The sequence below is a fragment of the Pseudochaenichthys georgianus genome, chromosome 13, assembly GCF_902827115.2.
Source record: "Pseudochaenichthys georgianus chromosome 13, fPseGeo1.2, whole genome shotgun sequence".
Lineage (NCBI taxonomy): Eukaryota > Metazoa > Chordata > Actinopteri > Perciformes > Channichthyidae > Pseudochaenichthys > Pseudochaenichthys georgianus.
In genome coordinates, this window is record NC_047515.1 from 1,496,468 (window position 1) to 1,515,790 (window position 19,323).

Below are 19,323 nucleotides of genomic sequence, written 5' to 3' on the forward strand. Positions count from 1 at the left end.
TCCACCCTCTCTCCACCCTCTCTCTCCACCCTCTCTCTCCACCCTCTCTCCACCCTCTCTCCACCCTCTCTCTCCACCCTCTCTCCACCCTCTCTCCACCCTCTCTCCACCCTCTCTCCACCCTTCATCAGTGAGGATGAAAGCCCTGCCAACACCTTCTGATTTTCACCTCAGCTGATCTCAGTGAGCGGCATATAAAACACATGTTTCTATTCCCTCTATTTCTGCATAGCTGTTTCTTCTCTATGGAGTTTCTCTACATGAAATGAAGAATACAAATGTAAATATGACCGTCCATGTTGTTATCCAGGGGGCAATCTTTTATTTAACCTTTAAAAGTAAACCGTAATCATTGTGAGAGACCACTTTACACAGTGCATATACAAGTTGTTGATCTAAAACACTCAGCCTCACTGTATCCAAGGTCAGCCTGCTGGCGATCACTTTGATAAACCTGACCGCACTGACCGGGAAAGCAAATGTTGTGACAGGACAAGCTGGATATGTACACCCTGCGAGGTTTCCTGTGTCACGAGACAACATGTTTATTCTCTGTTTGCTTCTCGGTGCCTCCGACCCGGCAGGACACCACAGAGCTGCAGAATAATGTTGTCAACAAACACAACAGGGGAGAAAAACAAGAATCCCCGTCAGGCAGAAAGTGTCCGCTTGTTCTGACGAGTCGCTCCAGGCCTGTCGTGACATCGCTCTGCAGTTAGCAGAGGACGTGTTTAAGCAAAACACACAGAGATTGGTGAGAATGAGTTCAAATGAAATGATATTAAACTGAGGAGCTGAGATCATATATTAGCAGGACAATATCCTTTGTCTTCCATTCATCCTCTGTCCACCCTAAGACCCTCAGACATCAGGCACTCGGGTGTGTCTGGTGTTGATAAGGGGTTTTAAAATGTGTCAGGGTACACCGTCACTCAACAGTCGGCCATTCACGGAAACAATCGATTATGATGGAGAAATGATATCATGAAAGTTACGGTGCTTATTAAGCTTTTTAAAACGTAGGTGGTAAGTTGCCAAAGTGCTTTGTTCTGAACGTTCATCAGTATTATAATCAAAAAGAGAAATATGAACGTTAGTTTTTACTGAAATGATCAAATAAAGTCAACATTTCAGTCTTTACTGAGCTGTGTGGGGTTTGTTCAACTTCTAAAAGATGTTTGAATGGTGATATACACAGTGATAGATGTTAAGGACTAACGTTTATAATAAATACATCTGTATTGATTTTAAGATCTTTAGTTCATACAATCATACGTATTGGGATCATTTGTATTAATGTGGACCGGAGGGAGAGGGGGACGAGCATAAGTTTCACTTTCCTTTTTTATTTCAATTCCAGCTTTGGTCCTGAAGAATATGTTTCTCTGTTGTCCACGTTCATAAAGCAAAGCAGCAGCATCAGAGCACGGAGCAGAGTCTCTAGATGAGTTCACAGCAGTCCCTCGTTCTTATTGAACATCCATGTTGTAGTCCGCTGTATAGAAAACTGTGGTTTCCATGGTTTCCCCACAGCAGCAGACGCACATTCAGGACGTCCGCTGGCGCATCATAAACACGTCGGATAGTGAAAGTGCATTCGGATTCTCTAAAGTACCGCAGTCTCTTCTCCTAAGTCCTTTTGAATTCTCCTATCCACTATCCCTTAACCCCGTGACGTTTCACTCAGAGGTCAAGGAATAGACGATAGGGCAGCGGCGTATGGCCCACCCACAGCCAATCAGCGCTTCATAGCGCAGAGCCGGGAAGCCCAGAAGGAAGTGCCACAAACTGCAGTTCATCTAGTGGCCGACAGGGGATGGATGCAAAAAGGAGCAATTCCCATAGACCCCCATGTTAAAATGCCCAACTTTACAGCATCTAGCCTGGATCCAATAAAACTTATTCTGGATATAGTTAGATTCCACCTTCATGACAATGGAATAGGGAGTGCATTTTTTTACCGTGAGTTTTTATAGTAAGTAAAGTAACTTTTGCCGTGAGTGAATGAAAGTATTATTTCTTCTTGAGGTCTGCAGTTTAGCGTGTACACATTTGCTGAATATGAAAACACTCAGTGTGTGCCCACTGTGTGACTGTCAAGGATAAACAACCTGTGCCCCCGATATATGTTGTATGTATTATTGCCACACAAACATTACATTGCAGTTTAAGTGTCGCCAACTCCGTTTAAGAGATCTATCCCCCGTCTGTGTGAGAGGGGGCGGGGCAGTTTACACACACGCAGCTGCTACATGCAGCAACACACACACGGAGGAGATGGCGGAGAGAACGCGCTCCGAGCTGTGGTTAAACTATAGCCGTGTCGATGGGGACAATACTCGTTACCAAAAGTGCAATAAGAGTTTAGCATGTAAGGGCGGTAACACGAGCAATGTGTCTAAACATTTAGCAAAAGTGCTCCACATCCAGACGGAGGAATGCACCGGGTTCCACTGTCTTTCTAGCAGCTCTGTAGCTCCATCCACGAGTAACGTTTCCACGTCAGGTGTTCTGTATGCTAGCAGCAACACACGGAGTTAACTACATTATACAAACATGGGTTATGATTAGAGGTAACTGAGTTATTTAGTTTGTTAAAGTTTCAGCTATTCTGTTTACAGTTCTGTCATCACATTATTTAATACGATTTGTTAAAACATTTTTGTTTCTTTTGATGTGAAATATTATGTATTTAATTTAAATAAAAAGCAATGTTAGTTTTGTTCACAATTTGTTTAGTTAGTTTACCTTATTTTTTTCTCCAAAATAACCGATAAAAGTAATGTTAAAGGACCGGATCGATAAGACATAGACATACTTTATTGTCATTTCAACGAGACGCAGAGTGTACTATTACAACGACATGTCGTTGTACTGGCTTACAGGAACAGGACAATATAACAACTTGCTAAAATTGTACATATAAATAAATAATAGTGACGTGGTGCTGATAAAATTAAAGATAAAGTGTGCATTTAAAATATAAAGACTTACTATACATATAAATAAAATAGACATACTATATAACAAATATGTGCTCTTTACACAGCGCAATGTAATCTTTATGTTACTGGTCTGCTTGCTGTTCAGCAGTCTGATGGCTTGGGGGAAAAGGTATTGCAGAATCTGGCTGTTCTGCTCTTAATGCTGCGGAGCCTCTTGCCGGAGGGCAGCAGGGAGAACAGAGCATGGTGAGGACGAGTGGGGGCTTTAAAACGTTCTGGGCTTTTGTCAGGCAGCGTTTCTGAGCGGTGTCTCTGATGGGAGGGAGAGAAACTCAGATGATCTTCTCTGCTGTCCTGACCACTCTCTGCAGAGACTTCCAGTCTTTGGCGTTGCAGTCTCTCGACCAGATGGAGATGGTCAGCACGCTCTCTATGGTTCCTCTGTAGAACGTGGTGAGGATGGGAGGGGGGAGCTGTGCAGGAAGTGTAGGCGCTGCTGTGCCTTCTTAAATAGTGATGTGGTGTGAGTGGACCAGGTCAGACTGCTCGTGATATGCACCCCAGGAACTTGGTGCTGGCTGTAGTCTTCACTGCTGTGCCGTTGATGTGGAGAGGTGGGTGACGGTGCTTTTTGTTCCTGAAGTCGACAATGATCTCTTTTGTTTTATCGACATTCAGGATCAGGTTGTTGGTGTTACAGCAGTCTGTCAGATGTTTCACCTCCTCCCTGTAGGCCTGTTCCTTGTTGTCCCTGATGAGTCCCACCACTGCTGTATCGTCCGCGTACTTTATGATGTGGTTGGTACCGAACCTGGAGCATAAGCATAAGCGCTATCTATTAAAGTAGTAGTACCGTTAAAGCCTTAACGATACCCATCCCTATGTGGATGTCAGTTCTACACACATCCTGAGGCCGCCGTGCCTATGTTTTTTGTTTTCACTGCTAATTTATGCTTATGTTCTATTAGTGCATTAAAAAATCATTAATGAAGTTTCAGCTCAGACCCCACGCTTAATATGTCTCCCCCTGGCCCACCTACATTTCTCCAGGCCCACCCACACAATAATTCCTGACTACGCCACTGCGATAGGGTTAGCATTTAGGAGCTGATTTTTGGATTATGGGAACGCAACCCTGGATACAGCGTGGGAGGCAGGGCCTCATTCATTCCTATGAGAGTTGCTCATTGGCGCATGATGATAAAATGGCCCAGCTTTTGAGAGAGTGAAACGTCACAGATTACCCGGCATGCCTGAGAAGTACTCGTATGTGCGCTCATAGCGCATGCGCAACTTTTACCAAAATGCTCGTTCACATCAAGCACGTCAATTTGCGTACACGTAACAGCACCGCACGTTCATGACAGCATGGTAATGATTTGTTATTATGATGGATTTGATATTAACGAGGCGGCAGCTAGCAGCTAGCGGCTAGCTAGTCATTATGCTAATGTGCACATCAATCGTTATGTACTTATATTACGCTGCAACAGGATCTAGTGATATCCAAGCAACAGAGCTTCATTTAGCATGAAAGAATGATTGCACTGTATATATATATATATATATATATATATACATATATACTTATAATAATAAGTAATATTAACTTTATTTAATACAACATTTACGGTACAAGATGTAATCATACAGCCCATGTAGCATGATAATGAATTACAGCAAACATGTGCAATATATCCAGTATTACAGCTCCGTGGGCTGGCAGTGAGACGATATGGGTCCGTTCTTATTGTGCATCCATGGGTAAAGATAAACGCAACTCACATTGGTTTCTCAAACAGCATCTCTGTAAACTACGTGTATTCACTGAATTTCACTCTCTGCCTTTAACGGCTCGTTGTAGCTCCAGTAGCTCCAGCCCCCACCCTCCCTGTGAGCACAGTGTGCTCTGATTGGTCGGGACACGTAACATGAACGTGCCGGGCGGCGCGGTCCCGTGGGTTAGATGCGCGTTCATAATGCAGAGGGAAATAACTCTCAGAATAACGTTATTAGCACATTATTACAACTTGAGGAACGAATGTTTTTAATAAGGGCTATACAAGTGTTCATACTGGGTAGTTTATTTAGTTTAAAAAAAAGTATCCAACGATTTACAGACCACTCTTTCCCCATGTAAGTCAATGGGAAAAAGTGTTTCCGGGCCTGGCAACCAAACGGAAGTGTAGTACCGCCGTTTGGTCAGCACGAATATTTTCATCTGAGTCCGGCGCACTTCCTGGGGGCTTGGCATAGACCCATGGATGTATAAGCATAGACCTCACAGCGGGCGGAACTTGTCATAAAGTCCGCAAAAAGAAAGCCCGCCCATTTAGAGGGAAGATATGATTGGTCAATTGGACTGTCATTTTTCATTACTCAAGCTCTCCCGTCTTCAGAGACGGCATTTAACCCTTCACATTCCAACAGAAACTGAACAGGCAGATTCGAAGGATTTATTTCTTTGGAAATATTATTTTACATACAATTAAATCAAGTTATTTTGGTAAAACTAATGACAAATATAACAACAAAAACATATAAAAAAATATATATATATTTTTAATGTTTTCAAATATTATTTCTTAGAATATCTTAGGCCCTCACAGAGGGCCTAGAGGGCCCTGACGGCTCGCCACTGAAGACCACGTACAACAACTTCCTTACTTACAATAAATAAGCACCAATTAGAGGGTTATTGAGGAAAAACTCTCAACTAATGGCTTATTACTTGTATGGTCATGTAGAACAAGGCATTAATAAGTGTTTTATAATGACTAGTAAAGAGCCAATATACTGCTAATATGCATGTTAATTAACAACTAGTTGATGGTGAATTTGAGTACCTTAATATAAAGTGTTACCAAAATTATTGCAGCTCAAATGTAGCAGTGCTCTGAGCAGCTTCAGGCTTTGTTTAAACCAGCCAAGGAATGAATATTTAAACTGGCTTCCTGTTGGATCAACCTGACTTCCTTTTAAAGTATACTCTCTCTCAACCAGTACAATGTCCTCTCACATAATCTGTCATAAGGTCTCAAAAACACAAGCATTGTCTTTCACATACACTACTATACCCTCTTACATACTACACTTCCTCTCTCATTTACACTATCATTCTCTCACACACAGTAATAATAATAATAATAATTGTTATAGCGCCTTTCAAGAGACCCAAGGACGCTTTACAATGGGAAACATTAGAGTGTACAGTGCTTGAATTGCCGCTACTCAGCCGCCGGCGGCACGTCATGACGCATGACAACAAATATGCCCAGCGTACCTATGCCGTGCCGCAGCGATAGACTAGAGCAGAAAAGACATCACATAACGTTAGCATTTCCAAAATGTTAGCGTGGCTTAATAATATTGCAAAAAGGCGGTTGTCGCCGGACAAGGATTCCCTCTCTCCTTTCCTGCTGAAAGATGGTGAGTGTACTCAGGGACGAGGAGTCATTTAACCAGCCGCCAGTAGGAGTCAGGCTTTACTTTCTTTTATATCCATAAAGAAAAAGGAAATCTGTTTACAGTTGTTTCATATGGATGTTGAGAGGTATCCATATATCTCTTCATTTTGCTCTCAAAATGCACCAGATTGATGCATCTAACTTCAATATACCCGGACCCCCCTAGAGGGTGCCAGGTCCACTCCCCACTTATAAAAATAGCACTTTACCCCTGCACCCCCTCTAATCTCAGATGCACCCTGAGTCATTTTGTTTAAGTACAGTGAGCCTTTCTAAAATATACAGTAAAGAGACAAACCCACCAGCATTTAGGATATACTATGACTTTGAGCCAAACACTTGTTTTTGGGCTGTATAAATAAATTGACTTGAAACAGTGGCTGATTTAGAGTACTGCACCTTTTCTATTCCAATTCAAGCACTGCTCTCTCTCACACACACACACACACACACACACACACACACACACACACACACACACACACACACACACACACACACACACACACACACACACACACACACACACACACACACACACACACACACACACACACACACACACACACACACACACACACACACACACACACACACACACACACACACACACACACACACACACACACACACACACACACACACACACACACACACACACACACAGCAATGACCCACACAGCAATGACCCACACAACAGTGCCCATTCATCACCACTTGGCTGTGTTGCCGTGGGATAGAACTACTGAGCCGTTACTGTTACCCAGAATACATTGCTCTCGCCCTTTGTCCACTCAACCGTAAGAGAAACTTCCTCTATAGAGAACACAGGGATTTTAGCCTTTGCAGACCATTGACATGCACACAAACCCCTATATAACACACACAGGAGAGGGACCGGCCAAAAGCATAACAGGGCCTCTATGATGTTAGCTGTCTCTTTAATGATATACATTAACTGTTGTTAGAAAAGTAGTAGAAGGAGAATGAGTGCAATATGTATCAATGAAATGTAGTGTAATTAGCATAAAATGCAATGCTTGAGTTTAATACAAGAACCTCAAAATTGTACATTGATTTGAGGGTGGGACAGGCTGCAGGCGAGGCAGGAGAAGGACATGTGACCAGAGGAAAGGAAGGAGAGCTCACCACTAGTTCTGGTTTCTTTCTTCAATTCTTGATCCACATGGGTTGCTCCTACTCACTGCAGGCTGCAGACAGAGAGAGATGGAGAGATCAACAGATGGTAACGTGTTACTTGTTTTTAAAACCGTACACAGCCCACAGAGGCAGACACAACATCTAGCATTCTGACACTGATATGGAGAACCACATACTTTAAAGAGAGAAAGACAGAGAGAGCGAGAGATTTCAAATAGAGGAGCTAGACAGAGTGCAGGAATTTAGAAAATTAGAAAAATGAAAATAGATTAAGAGTGTAAGGCTTTAGGAGTCCTTCGTTATACTGGGAAATGTTATTGAGTTGAATGCCAACGGGATCTGTTCTTTTAGAATAGCACCATCAGACTTCCAATGCAGGAAAGTGTGCCTAATGACAGACTAATACATAATAGTATATGTCAGAAAAGTATAGAAGGTAAGGTTAAATTAGTGAGTTGGTACATTCTGACTAAACCGAACGAAATCTAAAAATTTGCAAAACATAACATTTGAGCTATTATCACCATCGCCATATTGACCCACAATAACGACTTTTAAATTCTAAAACTCTCTATGAAGAAGGAGCAGGAGTGTTGAATACAATTGAAAATAAAATTCCAGGTTAGCGAAGGCTTTGAAAGAGTGATCATTTAGTTTAGGTTTGATTAGTAGGCTTGAGTCAAGGATGGCCGCCCTGCACCTCCTTCGCCTTGAGGAACGTGAGTATCAAACTACCGGGTAGAGTGAACTCATTTATGCTGAGATATTGTTCAGTCTCAGCCAGGTTTCAGTGAGACAACAGAAGTCGATCTGATGATCTGATATCAAATCCTTTACTAGTAACGCTTCAGAAGGTCAAGATCTGACCTTTGAGAGTTCTCATTACATGTTCCTGTTTAGTTTCACTTTAATGTACTATTCCCCATATTTTTACTTTTGAATGACTTCTTTAAGTGGTCGTGTTGAGTGGATGCCCAAAAGGAAGCCCTCAGAAGTCAGTAAGACTGCAACCCCGCCTCGTCTCAACTCTGATTGGTTGGCCACTAATACACTTTTATAATATTAGTAGATATGAGAACTGCTCCTTCCAGAGTCGGCTGAATGCCATCTCTCCTAATCAGATCTGATGTTCCCCAGAAAGCACAGCAATTATCTACAAAGCCAACATCATTTGCAGGACAGCAACATGACAACAGCTGCAATGATAACATGCAGCTATTCATGTCATCACTGGTCAGACAACTAATCAGGTGATCAGGTCTCATGTGTATACATGTCACTTCATCATCCCCACAGAGGGTCAGGATAATAAGCACAAAAACGAATTAAAGTGTGTGTGTGCGTGTGTGTGTGTGTGTGTGTGTGTGTGTGTGTGTGTGTGTGTGTGTGTGTGTGTGTGTGTGTGTGTGTGTGCAGTCATTTCACAGATGGTAGGAGAGGAGAATGGACTGATGAAAGGAGATGAGGCGTGTATCGATATGGAAGGTAATTATCTGAGGTTACTCTCAGATCACAACCACAAAAAGAGTTTTAGCTTGAAATAAAATCTGCTTCTAAAAGCCGCTAAACCTGAAGGCTTTCAATTCCAGTGTTATTGTTTACCCAGAGTGTTCCGTAGTGATGTCACTATATGTTCCTGAAGTAGGGGACAGTGGTCTATAAACATTGGGATTAAATGGATTTTGGAACATTTTAGCTTAATCAAAATTGTCAAATTGTATCATATGGAATAATGCAGATTCAAATATGTGAGGCAAAAATGAAGAGGCTGGACCAAGGAGCTTGTCAATGAGGGGGGGTGTCAGTTAAACCTGTTAGTTCTCCCCAAGAAGAATTTCTCCTGAATGAAGTGCACCTCATCACATCATGAAGTAACAAGTGTTATAAGTTCAGTTTTAACATAAAGTTCACCTTAAACTGCCAAGACTATATAAATAAAGAGAAACAGTGGACAGGGTCCGCACCCAGCACAGTGAAAACGACCTTCTGTCAAAGCATTTAATAAAACTTATTTTTTAATGAACAGTAAAATGTAAATACAACTTCTTAATGATACCCTCTTAAAAAGCCTTCCCATAGCTCCCTTTTATTAACACAAGGCTGCTAACAAGAACATAATATCATATTTTAATTTAATATTCATTACATTTCCATGCAGCCATGGCCTCTTTTCCCTGAATGCAAATGCCTTTAAACAAGATGTGGTCTTATTATATTTCTCACTTTGTCACAATGGATGTGCCTAATAATGTGTGACGAACACGTATTTTAGAGTTCTGTCTGGAAAGCAGATAACCCGCCTCTTCAGGAGCAGACAGCTCTTCATCCCTCACCCTCATCACGAGGGGTTGACCTCCTTTACCAGGGGAGGGATTCTTCACTCCGTCAATAGCTCTGCTGGGGGGGGGGGCGGCTGGTCGGAGAGGCACACAGCGATGACCCCCCACTCTGTGAGGTTCACTCATCTGATGCGACCCAGTGGAGGGGACAGCACCCCCCCCCCCCGCACCCATCGATCTGACAGCTGATCTGTCAGGACTCTCAGAGTCTTTCGTTGGTCAAGTTGACACGTGATGGTTTACCGCCCACACACACTACAGTGTTCTTCAGAGTTCTCCAGTGTTGGTATCTTTGCAAATGGTGAAGTTCAGCTCCCACTGTGTTGCATCATCGCAGCCAAATGCAAAAACACGAAGCTGTTTATAATTGAAAAGCGTTTTAAACAGACTTGTTAAATCTCCTGTATTTGGGATATACTGCAATTCAGAATCACAATGTGTTTAAGTGAGAGAAGGTTGCATTACTTAGTTTAGTTTTGGAGAATATGTCATTTGTTTATAGTGAAAATACAGTTGAATTATTTTTTTCCATTAAAGAAAAGGTACTTAAATATGAGTGTATGCTGTCAAACACAGTTCTCAGAAAGAAATTAGAATCGGCCGGACAGAGGGCTCGCCCCTGACTCCAGTCTCCAGTTTCCCCGTGTGGCCAGGTTCCGCCCACACCCCCTCCCATAGTTCATCAGTCCTATGACACACGCTCCAGCACTGCCCCATACCCAGGTTCACTGTTCCCCTTCTGCCGTCTTCCAGGCGATTCATTCTGCAGTATGCACTTTTATTTTGCCCCATTGAGTATATTTTAATTCTCTTACTACAAGAATTGGTCTTATACTTCAGCAAACATATCTGAATACTTCTTCTTCCACTGGTTGTTTAAATGGTAAGACGTGGTTTGAATGGTAAAAGTTATGATATAAGAATCAAGTTAGGCATCATTTCATTTTTCTACAGTATATGTTCCTATTTTTGGACTCAAAGCTGCAGTGTTTAGTTATTTTGAATAATAAGCTGTGAAAAGTTGTGTGTGTAATGCAATGATGCACACAGTGTATGGCCCCCCCTCAGTCCTCAGTGTGTGCAGGTGTAACTGAAGAGCAGAGAGCTTGTCTGATTCGGGGATACTCCAGTAAACATCAGGTTTTCTCTCCCGCTGCCCCCCCGCTCCCCCCCTCAGGCCGCGCTGACGTACAGGGCTAAAGGTTGCTGCAACACGTTCTCTACAGCGGCATTAATCAGTAGACGCTAAAGTTCACCAGCCAATAGTCTTCTTCTGGGTCCGTCTGTCCAATCACTGTGCTCTTTCCCTCTGCATGGCACTGCGGCTCCCTGCCTGTTTATCTCCGTGTCCCCTGCTGACACATATCAGACGTTTTTCTAAAGGTCAAGTCAAACGAAATATTCAAAATAACATCCATTGCACCGAAGAAATGTTTCTTGACTCCGTTCAGGTTTTCTACATGACAGAGAATATGTATTTTTTTAAATCCATCAAAGCTCAGTTTCTAATTGGTCTGAATTCCGGCTACTGTGGAAACAAAGCCCCTTTGTCCCGACATAGCACAAATAACATCATATCATATCCTAACTTGGGGTTGCGAATCTATGGGCATAGATATGTCTCGTAATTATTTGTGTGAACATAAAAAATAATTTGTGTGTAAATATGTGATTTGTAAATGTAAAACACCACAAATGCATTTAAAAGATTAGCAAACTCACAAATAAATGTGAAACGAATCTGAAAATATGCTAAATATGTTCACAAATAAAAAAAAGATCTGTGAATATCTCTTTAACATTTACAACTTTCGATCAGGCATTTGTGAATCCATTTTGTATTTGTGGACCAAAAATACGCTCGTGGATCTCTAATCTCTGCTCGTGGATCTCAAGTCTCTGCTCGTGGATCTCAAGTCTCTGCTCGTGGATCTCAAATCTCTGCTCGTGGATCTCAAGTCTCTGCTCGTGGATCTCAAGTCTCTGCTCGTGGATCTCAAGTCTCTGCTCGTGGATCTCAAATCTCTGCTCGTGGATCTCAAGTCTCTGCTCGTGGATCTCAAATCTCTGCTCGTGGATCTCAAGTCTCTGCTCGTGGATCTCAAATCTCTGCTCGTGGATCTCAAATCTCTGCTCGTGGATCTCACATTTCTGCTCGTAGATCTCACATTTCTGCTCGTGGATCTCACATTTCTGCTTGTGGATCTCACATTTCTGCTTGTGGATCTCACATTTCTGCTTGTGGATCGTCTTTTTACACACACGGAATTTTGAAACATATTTTCCGCCGGTCTCGGCTAAAATCTACTCGTGTCACTCGGTGATTTTCGGAAACCACGCGATGGCCCGCTGATGACGACATTTCCGCATGATTTCAAAGTAAGTGCATGATGGTTTGTTTAATGCTCTGGTTTTTTATTATAATGAACAGCGGAACGTTAGATTCTTTATCGCCATCACCACCACCACCACCACCACCACTACCCACCACCATCATCATCATCATCATCATCATCATCATCATCATCATCATCATCATCATCATCATCATCATCATCATCATCATCATCATCATCATCATCATCATCATCATCATCACCATCATCATCACCATCATCATCATCATCATCATCATCATCATCATCATCATCATCATCATCATGACAGAGGTGTTTACTGATATATTCAACCTCTCATTACAACAAGCTACTGTTCCAACATGCCTCAAATCCTCAACCATCATTCCAGTGCCTACAAAGACATCTGTGAAGTGCCTAAATGACTATCGCCCGGTCGCGCTTACACCAATAGTCATGAAGTGTTTTGAGAAACTGGTGCTTGCCCATATCAGAACAATCATCCCACCTGACCTTGACAAGCATCAGTTTGCCTACAGGCCAAACCGCTCCACAGAAGACGCCATCAACTCAGCCCTCCACACCTCTCTGACACATCTGGAACTACCAGGCAGTTATGTGAGGATGCTATTTTTGGATTTTAGCTCTGCATTCAACACCGTCATGCCCCACAAACTGGTCAGCAAACTGAATACTCTTGGCTTTGGCTCTTCACTTTGCTCGTGGGTCATGGACTTCCTGACTGACAGACCACAGCAAGTCAGAGTCGGTAAGCACCTATCATCCCCCTTATACTAAACACAGGAACCCCACAAGGTTGTGTGCTTAGTCCCAAGCTCTTCACACTCTTTACCAGCAACTGCACCCCCATCCACACCTCCAACTCCATAGTAACATGTGCAGACGACACCACAGTAGTCGGTCTTATTACAGACAATAAGGAGACAGCCTACAGGCTCGAGGTGGAACATCTGACTGACTGCTGTAAGGAACACAACCGTGTCCTTAACACCTCCAAAACTAAGGAGCTCATTGTTGATTTCAGGAGGACAAACAAGGAAGTCCATCTCCCCTCCACATCCATGGAGAAGCAGTGGAGAGCGTGGAAGACCTACGGTTCCTTGGAGTCAACATCTCCAATAAATTAACATGGACCTCAAACACCTCAAACCTGGTGAAAAAGGCACAGCGAGCAGAGACTGTTTTTCCTGAGGAAACTGAGACAGGCCAGGCTTCCACAAAAACTGCTGGTAAACTTCTATCGGTCGACCATTGAAAGCACCCTGTCCAGCTGCATAACTGTGTGGTACACCAGCTGCACAGCCGCAGAGCGGAAGGACCTGCAGCGGGTGCTGAAGGCTGCTCAGCGCATCATTGGGACTGAGCTGCCCAACCTTCACAACATCTACAAAAGTCGACTGCAGAAGAAAGCCAGCAGCATCCTCAGAGACATCACACACTCCGGCCACTCACTGTTCGAACTGCTGCCGTCCGGCAGACGGTTCAGGTGAATAACAGCACGCACCAACAGACTGAAGAACAGCTTCTTCCCCAGAGCTGTGGCCTCCATCACTCCCATCCCTGTCCAACTACAACACGCACTATAACATGCACACATACAAACAAACTACTTCCCATCAAAGACTGCCGCCTAAAATACCATGTTATTTATTTGTATTTTTATTAAGTATCAACTGATATGTTTTAGTAACTATTTATATTTAAACATTGTAGCTTTATATATTTTAATATTCTGGTAAAGTGCATATGATGACCCTGATTATTATTGCTACTATCTCTGCTTTATCACTGTTTTTATGGATGTGTTCTTATTTATGTTATGTATTGCATTGAGAGATGCCAACTGAACTTCGTTGCACTGATGTGTGATGACAATAAAGATATATTCTATTCTATTCTATTCCATCATCATCATCATCATCATCATCATCATCATCATCATCATCATCATCATCATCATCATCATCATCATCATCATCATCATCATGTTATAGTGATACAGTTAGTTTGTGCTCTAAATAAAGACATTCTTGATTATTTGTCCTTAACTTATTATTGTTATTCCTTGTTAACTCGCTGCTACTGAAACACAATAATATCCCAATCTGATCAAAGTGAATTAGAATACAGCCATGCACTGAGCTATTGGTCACTCCTACAGCCAGAAAGATCTGGAAAAACATTGTCTTCAATCTTGTTCACCATAATGACTTAGGGTGCGTTCACACCTGCCTTGTATAGTCCGGTTGAATCGAACCCTGGTGCGTTTAGCCGCTTGGTGCGGTTCATTTGGGTCGGTGTGAACGCAGTCCGAGACCTCTGAAGTGAACTAAACAACCGGACTCTGGTCCGCTAAAATAGGTGGTCTCGGAGCGCTTGCTTGCGAACTCTGGAGCGGTTCATTGTTGGTGTGAACGCAGTCCGCACCAAAACATAGGAAGCGCAGTATTTACGTGTTACAAGAACGCGGATATCTTCAAAAATCTTTAGCGAAAGAGTCTTTCAAGACATCCGCGGCTGTTTAGTTAAAGAGTAAAGCAGAATTAAGTGTTGAACAGTGTCGTGTAAAGTAAAAATTCTCCGTCAGCTACATAAAAGTAAGAACACCTGTCGTCGGTGAAACGCCCCTCCTCTGCAGAACGTCTCTCGTGGATAAGCAGGAAAAGAACACCGACAGGCTGATCAGGAGAGATGGGTCTGTCTGCAGACCGCAGCAAGGAGGCGTTTCCTATAGGGGCGTTTCCTATAGGGGCGTTTCCTATAGGGGCGTTTCCTAACTTTTTTTATCCAGCTGCTTTTATAAATCCTCGCAGAAGAAGTCATTGTTCTAGTGATGGGAATTCCGGCTCTTCTTGCTGAGCCGGATCATTTGGCTCACCAAGAAGAGCCGGCTTTTTCGGCTCCCAAAGGGCTCTTCAGTTTACCACATATTATACCTTTTAATTAAATCAAATGTAGCGCTGTTTTGACTAATGATTTATATGTGTACACATATATCACTTAAATTATTCAAGACATCCTTTGTACTAAAGTATTCAAAAGTAAAAATGACATGTTTAATATAAATTATTTGCTGTGGCCAATTGTTTTCATTGCATTTACAGACCCGTGTAACTCTCTGATACCACCCAATGAATGCATTGACTTGCTTGTAGAACCACGCTACACAAAACAGATGGCAACACCTATAAAAACTATTTTAAAAAAGGGGCTACTGTATCAACCTATATAAAGTATATAAATATAGTTTTTCTCCCTGCAGGAGAGGGGAGCGTGCTTTGAGATCAACCAATAGAGTCTGTCTGCAAACCGCAGCAAGGAGGCGTTTCCTATAGGGGCGTTTCCTATAGGGGCGTTTCCTATAGTGAACGACGGGAGCCGGCTCTCGCCCGCGAACGAGACGTTTTTTGTTTTGTTTTTGCGGAGGGATCTAGATCGGCATGAAGGCACATTATGCAATGTGCAATGTGGACATTATCCCGCTTATTACACATGGCCACATTCTCAACAAAGTAACGACATGACTCCTAATAATAATTGAAATGCTTTTATGGATTTAGAAAAAGATTTTATTGATTTAAAAAATAGGTTTTTGTATTGATTTAAATTGACATGCATCCGCTAAGAAAAGTAGTCCGTTGTTACTGTTTGAACTAACGTAACAACGGCAGGAACTGCTTCTATAGTGTTTTTGATTACAGATTTGAAAACATCGTTGCTTGCTTTAAAAGTAGCACAATTCATTATGTCAAACCTTGAAAGATATCTCTGCCCTAATGCCCTATGTCTGGACCGCTGCGTAAAAAGGAGGGTTTCTGACCCATTACTTCTCTTCCTACTTTTTGTCCCCCTCTTCTCCCCGCTGCAGCCTAGCAGTTGATCTCAAAGCACGCTCCCCTCTCCTGCAGGGAGAAAAACTATATTTATATACTTTATATAGGTTGATACAGTAGCCCCTTTTTTAAAATAGTTTTTATAGGTGTTGCCATCTGTTTTGTGTAGCGTGGTTCTACAAGCAAGTCAATGCATGAATTGGGTGGTATCAGAGAGTTACACGGGTCTGTAAATGCAATGAAAACAATTGGCCACAGCAAATAATTTATATTAAACATGTCATTTTTACTTTTGAATACTTTAGTACAAAGGATGTCTTGAATAATTTAAGTGATATATGTGTACACATATAAATCATTAGTCAAAACAGGGCTACATTTGATTTAATTAAAAGGTATAATATGTGGTAAACTGAAGAGCCCTTTGGGAGCCGAAAGAGCCGGCTCTTCTTGGTGAGCCAAATGATCCGGCTCAGCAAGAAGAGCCGTAATTCCCATCACTAGAACAATGACTTCTTCTGCGAGGATTTATAAAAGCAGCTGGATAAAAAAAGTTAGGAAACGCCCCTATAGGAAACGCCCCTATAGGACGCCTCCTTGCTGCGGTCTGCAGACAGACCCATCGCAGATCAACTGCTAGGCTGCAGCGGGGAGAAGAGGGGGACAAAAAGTAGGAAGAGAAGTAATCAGAAACCCTCCTTTTTACGCAGCGGTCCAGACATAGGGCATTAGGGCAGGGATATCTTTCAAGGTTTGACATAATGAATTGTGCTACTTTTAAAGCAAGCAACGATGTTTTCAAATCTGTAATCAAAAAGCTCCTCAAAAACACTATAGAAGCAGTTCCTGCCGTTGTTACGTTAGTTCAAACAGTAACAACGGACTACTTTTCTTAGCGGATGCATGTCAATTTAAATCAATACAAAAACCTATTTTTTAAATCAATAAAATCTTTTTCTAAATCCATAAAAGCATTTCAATTATTATTGGGAGTCATGTCGTTACTTTGTTGAGAATGTGGCCATGTGTAATAAGCGGGATAATGTCCACATTGCACATTGCATAATGTGCCTTCATGCCGATCTAGATCCCTCCGCAAATACAAAACAAAAAACGTCTCGTTCGCGGGCGAGAGCCGGCTCCCGTCGTTCACTATAGGAAACGCCCCTATAGGAAACGCCTCCTTGCTGCGGTCTGCAGACAGACTCTATTGGATCAGGAGCCCGACGCGGAGCGGAGGGATCTAGATCGGCATGAAGGTGTTCTTTTCCCCATAATGACCGCGCTGCTGCACATTATGCCGCTTATTACACGGCCACATTCTCAACAAAGTAACGACATGACTCCCAATATTAATTGAAATGCTTTTGTGGATTTAGAAAATTATTTTATTGATTTAAAAAATAGTTGTATGTATTTACATTTACATGCATCCGCTAAGATAAATAGTCCGTTGTTACTGTTTGAACTAACGTAGCAACGGCAGGAACTGCTTCGATAGCGTTTTTGAGGAGCTTTTTGATTACAGAGTTGAAAAAATCGTTGCTTGCTTTAAAAGTAGCACAATTCATTATGTCAAACCTTGGGAAGTATCTAGATATCCCTGCCCTAATGCCAAAGTAACTGCACACTGAATATGTCTCGCCTATGTCTGGACCGCTGCGTAAAAAGGAGGGTTTCTGCCCGTTACTTCTCCGCTGTTATCTTGTCGCTCTTGTCTTGTCAGTTAGTTTCAGCCAAACTGTATACAGTCAACAAAGCCATGTAATAATGTTTTTTAACGGACGTTGTCTGATTATATAAGCATATGTCTGTTGATCTCCAGACTAACAGCAGCATGAGAATAACCTGCCGAAAGTGCCGATGCTCCATGGTGGAGGCTCCGCTAGAAATTGCCGGGATTTGCGTGTGTACCCCCTTAATGTCTGACCAATGGTTGAACAGCATTTCCGAGCACATGACTTGTGTTTAAAGTTTATAGTCCCTTTGAGTTTTTGCCAGTGTGAACGCAAACCGAACCTTCTGAAAAATGAAACAATGTAACAAACTGTGGTCTGGTGCGCACCAGAGAGCGAACTATTAGGTGACTATTAGGTGTATTAGGTGCGTTCACACCTAATAGTCCGCTCTCATGTGCACGGAAATGCTGTTCAACCATTGGTCAGACATTAAGGGGGTACAAACGCAAATCCCGGCAATTTCTAGCGGAGCCTCCGCCATGGCGCATCGGCACTTTCGGAAGGTTATTCTCATGCTGCTGTTAGTCTGGAGATCAACAGACATGATTATATAATCAAACAACGTCCGTTAAAAACATTATTACATGGCTTTGTTGAATACTCGATTCTGATTGGTCAATTCAAAACACGTGACACGTTTTTAATCCAGAACAGACAGACCGCTGTCAAGGATTTATTGACCGTTGTTAAGGACGCTCACATCTGCACAAAGAAGTCCATTCGATTGAACTGTATACAGTTTGGCTGAAACTAACTGACAAGACAAGAGCGACAAGAAAACAGCGGAGAAGTAACGGGCAGAAACCCTCCTTTTTACGCAGCGGTCCAGACATAGGTCAGACGGCGACACATATTCAGTTGCCAGTTACTTTGGCATTAGGGCAGGGATATCTAGATACTTTCCAAAGTTTGACATAATGAATTGTGCTACTTTTAAAGCAAGCAACGATTTTTTCAACTCTGTAATCAAAAAGCTCCTCAAAAACGCTATCGAAGCAGTTCCTGCCGTTGCTACGTTAGTTCAAACAGTAACAACGGACTATTTTTCTTAGCGGATGCATGTACATTTAAATACAACTATTTTTTAAATCAATAAAATCATTTTCTAAATCCACCAAAGCATTTCAATTAATATTGGGAGTCATGTCGTTACTTTGTTGTGAATGTGGCCGTGTAATAAGCGGCATAATGTGCAGCAGCGCGGTCATTATGGGGAAAAGAACACCTTCATGCCGATCTAGATCCCTCCGCTTCACGTTGGGCTCCTGATCAGCCTGTCGGTGTTCTTTTCCTGCTTATCCACGAGAGACGTTCTGCAGAGGAGGGGCGTTTCACCGACGACAGGTGTTCTTACTTTTATGTAGCTAACGGAGAATGTTTACTTTACACGACACTGTTCAACACTTAATTCTGCTTTACTCTTTAACTAAACAGCCGCGGATGTCTTGAAAGACTCTTTTG

At 42.4% G+C, this 19,323-nt stretch overlaps 1 protein-coding gene across 5 annotated transcripts in view; it reads right to left on the reverse strand.

The window, feature by feature from the left end:
- The window catches only part of LOC117457382 (sodium/calcium exchanger 2-like), a 220,193-nt gene that overhangs the window by 95,058 nt on the left and 105,812 nt on the right, over positions 1–19,323 (reverse strand). For 4 of the 5 annotated variants that reach the window (XM_071205299.1, XM_071205300.1, XM_034097442.2 and 1 more), the window contains one exon: positions 7,562–7,623. The exons of the other annotated variant lie outside the window; for it this stretch is intronic. The gene's annotated coding sequence lies outside the window, so the exon portion shown is untranslated. The remainder of the gene's footprint in view (positions 1–7,561; positions 7,624–19,323) is intronic. 5 annotated transcript variants of the gene reach the window in all.